We start from the raw sequence: 8,314 nt of genomic DNA on the forward strand, positions 1-8,314 counted from the left end.
TGCTACAATATTCTTTTTAGTTCATTGATTTTCATCCTTTAGTAGTGGTTTTCCACTCTCTCAAAACTGCTCCAGAGAAAAAAAAAAAGAAAAAAAAAAAAACTGTTCCCTTTCCTTCTTTGATCCTTGTAGAATATATCTCAATCTTTGTGGTTTGATCTGAATATTCAGATCTTCCACACAGATTTGGGTATCTTTATTATGATATTTATAATTTTAAATTAAACAATCACTATTTATTGTGATCTCCTGTAATTAACTTCTAGGGTTTCTTATTTTAATAGTTTGTTCTTATAACCTGAAGGGTGTTTATTTCGATTGTGATAATCGTTTCAAATAGATCTCTGAAAACGATTTATTTCGGCGTGACGTAGGTCTACATTTCCATGAAGATCAACGACTACCGGTTTCGATCATGATGAAGCACTGTGCATATTACTCTCCTTTCGTGGGAGATTTCAATCTTATTGAAGAAGAAGACAAGTTCAAATGGCTGAATCAGAATTCAAAAGCCATCCCCTAATATCATCAATTTCTTATGTGAAAATCATGTATTTTAAATGCATATTGTATCACAATTGTCTCGTTTTTGTGATACAAAATCTATGTAATTTTTCATGTTTTTCGTTCTTGATGTATTTGAAATTTTATCAATGGAATCAAGAAATTTACTCCTTCAAAAAAAAAGTAGTGGTTTTCCAACGATTACTAGTATGAATGATAGGTTAAGTTTTATTAATAATAGATTTTTGTTACGGGGAAAGCTAATTTGTTTAGGGGAAAGCTGAAATTGTTTGACCATGGTATATTTTTATTGACTTTGGGTCAGTTAAGGGGAAGCATGAAAAATTGTCTCCCCCCTAATAAAATACTGATATTTACTACCATGTCCTCACTTTAACCTAATAAGTGCTATAATTGAGCTATAATCATGATTAACCCTAACTATTCCCGTAATCTAATTGGACCTATCATTAACACGAACTAGATGTCTTGATTTGGGAGGTACCAGCAGTAGAGCATGCCGTGCTTTAATGCTCTGAAATTTGGACATGATGAATCTAGCCGGGTGGAAATGTAAACTTCCCAAAGATGGATTCGTAGATACCGAGTCTAACCCATCTAATGAAGTGAACATCTATTAAACATAACAATATGCAGTATGCTGGGTTGACTTATTTTGCATTCTTCGCTCCAACTCCAACCGCATTCGTAGTAGTGCTTTCCATGTTCCCCTGTCTCTTTGCAACATCTACTATTTATAGATTTCTTGTTAAATGTGCATATGTCGCAGCATTTGCGTTACCGGGACTACTGCAATGAATATGAGTTGAAGGAACGAATTGGAATATCTTGTTTTTCAAATCAAAAGCCACCATTACAGGTTCCAGGAAGCTGCTAACATGCCTAACAACCAGAATGTGTACGGGACTTTTCTTATCTTTCTCCATCCAATGTGAGGACCGCGAACTCTTAGGGGGCGGTTCTGGATTTTGATTCATTGAAATTTAACTTGTCGATTCAAAATGGGTATCGATTCAGATTTTTTTTTCCTGATGGAGGAGTAGGAAGACGACGGTGAAGAAGATCTTTGGCCAGAGGGTAATGGTCATATCAATAATTTATAAAACTTCAATTTTCATAAATATTTCCCCTTATACATATTTCTAAAATACTAGCTTTCCCCTTAAAAAATTTTCCCCCTAGACAAATCAGCTTTCCCTATAACAAAATTCTAATAATATAGCTGTACCATGTAAAGTTCATTTCATCAAGTGAATGATGAATGTAAAGTTCATTTCATCTGCGGAAATAAAAAAAGAATACCTTGCATCCTAAAAATGTTGAACACATATTTGTGATGCAATAAAATTAAATTCCATCCAAATGAAGTCGTTTAAAACAAAAATACAGTAAACAAAAAGAAAAAAAATTAAAAGAAGAAACTTTTTTTTTCTTTTAGCCAAAGTATAAATTCCTCGTCATAATTCCTTTTATTTTGCCGTTCTGTTGCTCTAATTATGGATTAAAAATGAGGTTGGAGGAGGTGGTGGTGGTGGTAATGTGTACACATATATCTCATTATCAGACACGTGTATATAAAAAGATACGTGGAAAGCATGTAGGCCAAAACATCAAAACATGATGCGCCACGAAACACCAAATAAACCCCGAGGAGTTACTTTATCGCATCCCCAAAAGAGAAGCTAGGATCAACGGTGGAGAGAAAGTTAGCTGACACGGACGTGACAGGGGCAGAAGACACTTGTCTGACACGAGCAGACCCCTCAACTACCCACATTAAACACTCTGAGCAGTGTACGTGTCGATCAACCTGTGGAACGAGCGAGGATGCCTCTGCGGGATCAAGGGGGCAAACGCAGACCTCTGCGTGATAGACGCAAGGACACAAGAAGATAAGGTTCCAACGGTCATCAGAGATGGGTCCCACATTCTAACCTTATAAATACCCCGTCTCCACCAAGAGGAAGGGGGATCGGAAGAATCAGGAAGGGAAGGAGAGAGAGTGAGAGTTTGCAAGTGTAAGTTAATCATTTAGAAGAGAGAAACATGTAAACCCAAAAGTCATTCGACTATTCGTGTAACCGTGAAGAATATAGTAAAACAACAAACCCCGTGGACGTAGGCCTTAGTGCTGAACCACGTAAACCTTGGTCTTATTTACATTTCAGCACTTTATATTTATTTAGCCCCATGGATCTTTACTTATACGTTTTGTTTTCTTTGCTTGTACTTATATCCCGTGCGCAAACGCCTCGCATGGAGTTGTTAGATGAGGCTATGATAAACCCGAAGGTTTTGAGCCAATGAATCAACACTAGGATATCATCATCACAAATCTCCTTAGATGATGATGATTGATTATGAGCACTCGGATCCCTTCGTGATTTTTGTGTTCACAATTTGGCGCTAGAAACAGGGACTTCGTCCCGGTAAAAGATTTATCTTATCCTGTGATTTCATTTTAAATTGGCATATGATTGCTCTGATTTATCAGCTCGGACCGTATAGATCATTTGTTAACCGTATTGTGTTAAAAACCCACCTTTTATGTTCGATAAGATTTATTGTTCTAATCCGCGGATTTACGATTTTCTTTAAATCTCATGCGAACCCGTCTCTCTGGGGGGTTTTTCGTAGTTTTTATACTAAGGATCTCCTTTAGTAAAACTTTAACCCGTATATTATAACGTGCGTGTATTAATCCTCTCCAGGAAGAATGTATTTCGTCAACTAACCCTCTTCACGCGGATATTCCCGTTTTCGTTTGAAATGCCTTTATGCAGAAAGGACGTATTGTGAGTAAAGAAGGCGAGTTTCGGCGAGATTTCATTATCAACAAAAGGACACGTGATGGAAAAGACGCAGGAAGCAGGAAAATCCAAAGCTTTGTCAAAAGAAACACCCAGGACAACCCCGGTCATCACCCGAAGCAAGCAGAAGGGAGATAAAGCTAAAATGACCAGTCAAAGGCAAGATACTGCGGAAATCACTTCACCTATGAACGCTAATTCAGTTGCAGCGGCGGCTCTCAGAGCAGCAACGACAAAGTACGGTGCGGCTGCGGTAGTCCCGAAGGCTGCAGAGGCTAACAATACTTGCGCCATGAATCAACTTAACCAACCAAGAGAAAGGGTGGATGAATCCAGAACATTCCAACCCGTGCACCTTCTAACTTTTGGAATGCCACCAACAAACGATCAAAATCAAACCATACCGGCGGCTCTAGCACCGCAGAGGGGCACTCACCCCAATTTGGAAATGCCAGCGACCGAAGCTGAACCCCTTCCACCTTTAGTGCAGACCATGGAGGAGGGCGACACCATGGATGTAGTAGCACGCGCTGGGACCCCCAATCAGGGGTCCAACCAATCACACCGACTGATGGCTGAGCTTGAGGAACTGAAGAAGAGCCAGCAGGTTTACGCAGATGTTGTAGCCCTGTTGGCCAGAGAAAATCAAGATTTAAAGGAGCGGATTGCTCTAAGCACGAAGACCAGCCAACAACTTGATGAAGCAAACTCCAAAGCACCAGAGCCAAACCGAGACTATAGAGTCGTCATAGCGGCTAATGAAGACGCGACAAGGGGAAGTAGCGTATCTGACCCGGATTATGACGATGGAGAGTCAGACGGTAACGAACAGAAGAATTTAGGGCACCACCGCGCAATGAAAGAACTACGAGATGAGATGATGGCCGAGATCAGGCAATTAAAAAATAAACAAGGCGGGGGGAGGTTAGAAGAAGTCATGAGAGAAGCTAACTCCACGCCCTTAACTCATCGCTTGGCCAACACCCCTATTCCACTGAAATGCCCTGTCCCAACGTTCGAATGCTATGATGGATCCAGCGACCCTGCTGCACATATTCGGTACTACAACCGTGTCTTAGCTAGATGGGGTCAGAACGACGCCGTACTCTGCAGATACTTCCCGTCAAACCTGAAGGGATCGGCGTTATCATGGTTCGATAATCTGCCACCAAATTCTATCCACTCATACGACCAACTCGCATAGAAATTCTTAAGAACGTATATGTACAACAAGACTGTAAACACCGGAATGGATAAGCTCTTTTCACTAGCGATTGGCTACAAGGAAACCACGAGGGAGTACACTAACAGATGGCACAAGATCTTCCAAGCCATAGGTAGCGTGGACCCAGTGGTAAGCATCAATTGCTACAAATGGGGCTTAGACCGAATGAGTCCCCTATTTGTTGAAATTCATGGGAGCGTACCTAAGACAGAGGGAGATCTTCGAATAATTATCGAAAAGCACGCTCGACTTGACGAAATTCAACGGGAAAACCCGAGGGCATATCCGCAGAGGTCTCACCGCACCAATTCAGCGGAACAAACCAATGGGGCCAAAAGGAGTTGCTCAGGGGAGAGACCTCACGAAGATAGGAAGGAACGAAGGGATGAACGAAGAGCAGGTGACCGAAAATTCGAAGATCAAGTTTACACGAAACTCAACGCTAGATATGCTCGTATCCTACGAGAGATCAAAGGGAGGGAAAACTTGGAGTGGCCATGGTCTAAGGGAAAGCAGCCCCCGAGATCCGAGAAGTCTAAAGATTACTGTGAATATCACTGTTTCAACGGACACCAGACCGAAAAGTGCAAGAACCTTAAAATAATGATCCAAAAATTAATTGATGCGGGAGAGCTCAAACATTATGTACGAAAGGATGTTACCGAGGACAGATCTAAGCGAACCAAACCAGTCCAACTTCCGGAAGGAAACCGAACAATCAACACAATCTCGTGTTCTGAAGCCACAGGACCCTCACTTACAGCGCAGATAGGAAAGAGGTTACGGAAGCAATTCGAAGACCGCTGCGAATTATATAAGGTCGATGGGATAGTGGTGGACGAACACGAAGAATGGATGGAATCTCCTATCATCTTCGATGCCGAGGATATCGAAGAAGATATGGAAGACCATAACGATCCCTTGGTCCTAACACTACCAGTAGCTGGATGTAACCTCAAAAAGATCCTCATAGACGGGGGAAGCTCCGTAAACGTCCTATTTTACGATGCATTCAAACGGATGAAGCTCCATGATAAACATTTAATGACCTCTTATCACACCATCTATGGATTCAATGGAGCAGCCACGAAGCCCTTGGGAGACATCGTGTTACATGTTAACGCAGGGCCCATGAAACTGGAAACCCGATTCAGTGTGGTGGACACCCCTTCCCCCTACAACGCTATTATTGGACGAAAATGGATACATAAGCTCAAAGGAATTGCGGAAACGTACCACCAATATCTCAGATTTCCAACACCTGAGGGAGTAATGGAAATCAAGGGAGATCGGATCACTACGCGAGAGTTCCAGGCCACTCAGGATCATATCAACAACGAGCAAGAAGAGCAGCGAAAAATCCGAAGAGTAAAAAATCAAGAAACCGCGAAAGAGAAGGCCATAGACCTGTTCCTCAAGGAAACTACAGGGAAGGGCTTGACGAAAGATGATAATGTCCTAAGCACAGAAACAAGTACTTCAACAACCAGTGAAGAACAGAAACACGCTAAATAGCAATTAAAGAACGTCCCAGTCCTCGGAAACCCGAAGCCTGTGTTCACACCAGTGGAGCCCGTAAAGGAAATCAACATAGGAACGGAAGAAAACCCGAAGATGATCAAAATCGGGACCATAATGGACGAAGGAAGGGAGCATTCCTTAACCAAATTACTTAAGGAATACGCGGATGTGTTCGCCTGGAAGCTAGGAGATATGCCGGGGATTGACCCAAAAGTAATCCAACATGAACTACGCATCAAACCGGGCACGCCCCCGTTCAGGCAGAAAATACGAAAAGTAGCTCCAGAGTATCATGAGGCAGTAGAAACAGAACTTCGGAAACTACTAGACGCAGGATTTATCAAGGAATTCAAGTATCCTACCTGGATCTCCAACATGGTCATTGTTCCTAAGAAAAATGGAGGGGTTAGAATATGCATCGACTTTACTAATCTCAACAAGGCATGTCCAAAGGACAGCTATCCCCTGCCGAGCATAGATCAACTGGTTGAAGCAGTGGAAGGGTACGAAGAGCTGTCGTTCATGGACGGATATTCTGGTTACAACCAAGTAGCCCTGGCATAAGAAGATCAGCCACACACAGCGTTCTATACCCCACATGGCCTTTATTGCTATACTAGAATGCCTTTCGGACTTCGAAACGCAGGGGCAACATACCAAAGGATGGTCGATGCTATCTTCAAGCCATGGATTGGAGGAACCCTAGAAGTCTACGTTGACGACATGCTCGTCAAAAGCAAGCTGCGTAAAGATCACCACCAGGACCTGAGGAATATCTTCAAAGCAATGAGACAGCATCACATGAAAGTGAATCCGGAGAAATGTACTTTCGGTGTCACCTCGGGGAAGTTCCTCGGGTATCTGGTAACAAAAAGGGGCATCGAGGTAGACCCAACAAAGATTCAATCCATAGTAGAGATGTCGTCCCCAAAGAATTTAAAGGAAGTACAGAAGCTCAATGGATCTATAGCAGCGTTGGGCAGATTTATTGCACGGTCTTCAGACAAATGCAAACATTTCTTCAATATTCTCAAAAAAGGGAGAAGGTTCTAATGGACCGATGAATGCGAGGAAGCATTCCAAAAAATCAAAGAACACCTAGCCCCAATCCCGATCCTGCAGAAGCCAGACCTTGACGAGGTTTTGGCACTATACATAGCAGCAACAGAGGATGCAGTCAGCGCGGTATTAGTCAAAACCAATACAAAGATAGAACAACCTATCTATTACGTCAGCAAGACCCTCAATTCTGCAGAAAGAAATTATACTAAGATTGAATAACTCATCCTCGCACTGGTATGGGCTACCCAAAAACTGAGAACCTACTTCCTAACTCACCTCGTCAGGGTCCCATGCAAAGCACCATTGGAAGCGGTCCTCAAAAGCACGGGAAAAGTGGGCCGAATAGCCAAATGGAACACCCATCTGGATCAATTCAACATCATTCATGAAATTCAACATTCTCGGAAGTCCCAAGTTCTGGCGGATTTCTTAGCAGACCTCCCCCTTGACAACGACGAAGAGATTAAGGGAATACCAGAAGCCGAGGAAGAAAACAAGGATCCAATGGATATCCTCGAACCTGCGAGTCAAAGACAATGGGAAGTCTTCGTCGACGGATCCAAAAATAAGGAAGGAGCAGGAATAGGCATTGTCATTATCACCCCAACTGGAGAAAGGATTATACAGGTACTTAGATTGGAATTCAAAGAGCATACCAACAACATTGTTGAATACGAAGCTTTCATACACGCCCTCCGTATAATAATAGAGATGGGGATAACCGATGTAAGGCTGACAAGTGATTCACAGCTTGTCATACGGAAAATAGGGCTCGAGTATAATGTGTACGATGACACCCTCTCAGCTTACATGGCCTTGGTCCAAACATTGGCATCACAAATCCCGAACATTAAGTTCCGGCACTTATGCAGAAGGGACCTCAGGCACGCGGATGCCCTAGCATATATATCATCCATGCTGAGGGATAAAAATGTCGAAGCTATTAAAATAGCAAGGGTATACGAGCCTTCGATTGCATCTCAATTCTCCTTCGCTACCAACCAAGATACAGTGGAAGAAAATATCGAAGACCAGGTAGGAGAAGACATCCATAATGACTTTGACGAAGAGGATATCCTGTCAAGAGCAAATCAAGACGAAGACTTCAGCAACGAAGATGACTGGAGAGTGACAATCCATGCCTTTCTCGAAAAAGGAAGCTTACCTGCGG

This window comes from Papaver somniferum, chromosome 6 (genome assembly GCF_003573695.1).
Source record: "Papaver somniferum cultivar HN1 chromosome 6, ASM357369v1, whole genome shotgun sequence".
Taxonomy (NCBI): Eukaryota; Viridiplantae; Streptophyta; class Magnoliopsida; order Ranunculales; family Papaveraceae; genus Papaver; species Papaver somniferum.